Genomic DNA, 5,324 nt, shown 5'->3' with positions numbered 1-5,324 from the left:
TTTTGAAACGGTGCAGAGACAACAAAATAGTCCCAAAATTCTTACAACTGAAAAATAATTTGGGAACATCTAAATCTAAATCGATTCTGCATAATACAAGTTGGCTCGCTAGAAAAACATTGATACCTCTAGGCGACGAGATAGCGGCTTCACCAAATATTATTTATATAATCCATTAAAGCATCAAAATATTCATCTGTTATATGGATGATGATATTCTCCATTAATGTATTATTCAGTTTCCGCTCTGGATGAAAAAGATGAAGATTTTCCATATGCTCATATTTTCGTTGGCAGTGATCTTCAATTCTATTGGTAAGTATAATAATATAATACATCTATAACACAGACACATGAAAAAAAAATGTTTTTGCCCACCAGACGAGATAAACATTTTGATACGGTTTTCAGGTCTCTGAATCCGAATCTGGATTTGGTTTTAATCGGTCAGGTCGCATTTCGTGCCTAACCTCCAAAAATGTTGAAAGTTGGAACATTCATGGAATCGCCCAGAAAGAAAAGCTGTTATATTTTTTCAGGGTCGCTGAGTCCAACTTTAAAAGTTATTTGACTTGTTGAGATCGCATTCCATTTATAACCTACAAAAAAATTAAAACAATGAAAGCTGTTCTCGAAATAAATTGTATTCAACGTCTGGTACATAGAACTTGTTAGTCATTCTTTTAGCATGACTATCAGCCTGAAGCACAAAATCCTGCTGCCTGGACAGATACTGTGGCGATGACAAATGCCTCCAAAGGGGATGTGTAGAATGATTCATTCTCAGATTTATTGAGGTACGAAGACAGTGAATGCGCGCTGCCTTGCGTTCATCCAGTAGAGAGCTATATGACGAAAAAATGCGACATGGCGCGGTATCAACTTAATGCTGACGTGAAGCAGAATTAGGTTTTTCAAATACTCGAAAGTTTAAGTTCGAGTAAAATAACGGGAAATATGATAGAATTTACGAAAATTTGGTAGAATCTGAGCGAATACTGACTATTCTCGTCAAATTTTTTTACGTTTCAAGGCGGAAATTAACAGGAAAATATAAACTGTATAATAAGAAACATCTACGTGCACGTATGTGGCGTGCCACGAGAAGTGGTTCTTAGGGTTAACGAGCGAATTTTTCGGTAGGAGCGATTTAGAAAACGGTTGAAGTCAATCACTAAGAATACTAAATAGCGATTTAAAAGGTATCAATAGAATGAAAAATCTGAAAATCGGTTTTGAACCTTAAGAAGTCTTTCCTCTCCTCACGTGGTCGTAGTAGTAGTAGTAGTAGTAAAATATTAGTTCAAGTAACCGCCGAGTGCCGACAAGAAGAATTTTATTAGTTTTACGTACTCATTTGTTTGGCCCTGTGTCAGTTTGGGCACTATATCCATGTCAGGTCCTTGCTCAGTTTAGGGTCATATGTCGATTTTGAAAACTATGGAAATTTTTCAATCTATGTCAATTTCATTCCCTATGTCCATATTGGGTCGTATGTCCATTTTGTGCGACTGAAACTACAAGCGTCTCAGCCTGGGTCTGCGAAATCGTAAGAGTATACATTTTTATAAACAAATTAGATCGTTAAAAGTATTAAATCTATATTTTCGCGATAATATAAAATAACGAGAAATAACAGGTTTAAAGGATTGTAATCGGTGTGATACTTAAGTATTAACAGGCGTGGTAGGCTTGGCAGTCTTATTTCCATAGCAGCCTTTTTCTGATAAAACATTTATTTGGGCGATTCTCTGGTAGTAATTGAAACTTTAGTAGAGCCTAGTGGGTTCAAGCAAATGGAATTAATTTTTTAATTAAGTTAAAATATTTGGTAGAATTTATACTAATTATTTAAACTATCTAATAAGCTCTTATAGTAGAAATCATTTAAATTTCCTACTGAAACATAGGATCTTTCCGAAACCAAAAAGAGGTTTTTGATGTCCTCAATATGTTTAAACTTGACTCGCAATACCTTCAAAACGGGTTTATAATATAGAAACATTCAGTTATCTACATTAGGACAAATTTAATCCTCTTTTTAGAATTTAGAATTTATTTATAAAGTTCCTAGGACTAGGCAGCTCTCTTGGGAAGAAATTGTGCAATTATTAGTACTAAATAAAAAGTACAGGAATAGCTTTTCAAAGTGATAAGGCAAACGTGCATTTTCAATTTCTTCAGTTACCTTATGCGAAAGTATTGCGCCCCTCATGATATTGAGAGGTTTTGTTTTAAAATAGATTGCAAATTAGATTGGCCACAACAAAACTTCTTCTCTTAGCTACATCCAGATATCCCTCCCCTTGCCGATATTGTGTATTGTGTTCATATTTTGGTACATCATTGAGGAATCATATGCAGGCATTAAGTGCTTGCTCAAGTTTAAAATTTATTTTATTCATGATATCGTCGTACATAATGCAAATACCTTCTAAGCACTGGAGTCTAAGATCCTTAACAAGTAGAGACCGAGTTGATGCTGGCAAGGATTCCTTGTTACTTTCAAAAGCTGTTTAAGTACTCTGAAGGTATTCCTTAAGATTTCCAGAATTTTCTCATTCCAAGAGAGGGTACGGTTGAGATTATACCGTAAATCCTTCACCACAATCAACATATGCAATGTCAAGGTCATCAATTTTAACCTGAGGAATGGACGCTAATTCATCAGTGCACGAGAAAAAGGACTTTCAAATAATAAGTGCTCTAGTTTTTGAAGAGTTCAGCGTTAACCTAGTGTTTAATGTCACTTGATTTACTATATAAATATACTTTTGAACCCTCGCAAGAAAAGTATTAATGAAAGATTTAACACTATATACATGCAGCTTGAAATCGAGCAAGTATTCCTGGTACTTACGATTCCCAAGAATACGACCAAGGTTAGAGGCGAACAGACGGAAAAAGAGGGGGTAAGTGTGAAGCCATAGGAGTTTGCGCTTTTGACTCATAACCATTCGAACTTTTCACCATTATCATTACGCACTTGTTGATAACGATTATTCAGGAAGTTTTCGAACCACGCAAATGCAGTACTGGATATTTTTAGTATGACGAATAGTCGAGCTATCCTAAACTGTTGTAAGACGTACAACAGAGTTGCAGTTTTTAAAGGATAGTAGATTAGTGAAGGCTTTTAATGAATTATTATATGGGAAAGTATGAGCTGATGTTTGATTTTTAGATGAATTTAAAAATGAGCATCTAAGTGCAAGATATTTTCATTTTCATTCTTTCTCTTTATAGAATTATAATTATATTGATTATACGAAGCTCTTATTTTGGTTTGAACTAAGTTTCTTAGCTGACAAAGCTGTGCTTGTATCAGTAAATTTTCTGTTCGTATTAGACGAAGCTTATTATTACGTTCTATCATACAGTTTTTGACTTAAACTGTGATATAAGGATCTGGATTTTTATGGTTATATGGAAAGGCGCAAACAGCTCAAAAGATGAAATGAAGTCAGAGCATATAAGATTTAATTTAATAATAATGTCGTTAATTCTTATAATTGTTTCCTACCATAGGCAATTAAGTGCTTCTGAAATGTACACTTTTCTGCATATGCAAGATTTTTTACTTGGGTTTGACAACGGTTTGTGGATTGGGTCGAGATATATTTGTATTTATAATTAATAAAATCCGGATTCGAAAGAAATGGAATAGGATGTTGCCTATAAGAATTCAACTTGTGAAGATCATCTCCTATCATTAAATCTATTCCGGAACTGGAATTATCAGTGTGATGTTTGAAATTTCTCTTGTTGCAGAGTTCAGTTCACCTTTCGCGTGCTTACCGAATGGCCATCCTATTCATGGCTTTCCTCATTTTTGAACTTCTTATTCTCTAGAAAGACGTAATTCCTCTGAAAGGTCTTTCACTCCAGCCGAACCTTCTTTCGTGTCAGCTCCAGTTCTCTTCCTGCCGGACGAAATTCTCCTGAAAATAATCTTCTCCCTGTACAGCCTTCTTTTCGTACAAAGTCCAACTTTCTTCCTGTCAGGGAGAAATCCTCACGCATACTTGGGGCGGAACTTTAAAATCTTTGACATATTCGGCTTGTTTCCCACACCAATCCCGACCAGTGATTCGAAATTCGCCAGAATTAATCCGTGAAACTCCATTGGGCCACAAGCATTCAAACAACAAGAATTTTCGAATGGTGAATTCGAGAGACGATTAGAAGTGAAAAAATTAAAGTATGTTCAAAACGAAAAATGATTTATACCATTCTGCACTACATTTTAAATTAAATAGTTTTTACTTTATTGTTTGTAGCTACATTTGGGACTACTCATACAGATATTGCAAAATAAAATGCTTTGAGTGTTTACTCTTATCTTATTATTTACTGGTGTCTCATTGGCGCAAGTATATGCAATTTATGTTTCCAATACTCTCAAGATATTTTGTAAACTTTATATTAGTTTTTCAAGCTCTTAAGTACACCGTTTTATTAGAAGATATATACTTTTTTTATTTAAACGCAGCACCTCTTTAACCAAGAACATGATATAAATTGTGAAATCACTAATGAAATAGAAGTATTTTGTGAGGGAAGCCTCGATTCATCTTTTCGCCAAGATAATGGCTAATGATATATGTTTTATATAATCTATTCGAGGAACAGGATTTTGATCAGTTACGTTTTTATTTAAATTCTTCGTTAATACATTAACCGATTTCTCAAATAATTACGAAAGATGTCATTTGTTCATGCACTGATCTTACCCTTGGCAATAACCTTAAATTCTATTATTAAATATAATAATATATCTATAGCTATTTGTATACTATCAAATCTATGTATAAACATAAACTGTGCAATTTAATTTAAATTATGTTCCAATTTCTGTTTGCTTCTAAACTCTTTTGAGTTTATCCAAGCGGGAGCTGTAAACTGATGAAAGCTGAAAAGTTGGTGCATTCCCAACTGCTGTTTAAAGAAGAGTTCGAACAGCCTCTTCCTGATACGGGTACCCAGGTTCAAAACAAGGGAAGTGCACCTGCACGAGGTGTTTTAGGATTTCGCTAGCCGTTATTTTTATACCACCTGTTGGAAAAATCAATACCTTCCGAGTTCCTTTTTGCCGATTGTACCTCGTTAGTATATCTTGACGAACTATTCTTATACAAATTGCAGTGACTACTCTTCAAGATCGTCTCTATGATTGTCCTAGTCAGCCGATTTAGGGCTCATGTATCTAATCGGATCAGACTCGTCAGCTGTCTGTAGAAATCATATATTCATGTGATCTGATGGTGAAGTGTCAGGTGATAAGTAACATTTTCTGAATTCTACTCTTACATATATAAAGCATA

Source organism: Belonocnema kinseyi, chromosome 1, assembly GCF_010883055.1.
Source record: "Belonocnema kinseyi isolate 2016_QV_RU_SX_M_011 chromosome 1, B_treatae_v1, whole genome shotgun sequence".
Lineage (NCBI taxonomy): Eukaryota > Metazoa > Arthropoda > Insecta > Hymenoptera > Cynipidae > Belonocnema > Belonocnema kinseyi.
The sequence above is the reverse complement of the archived record's forward strand: the minus strand, read 5'-3'. Positions refer to the sequence as shown.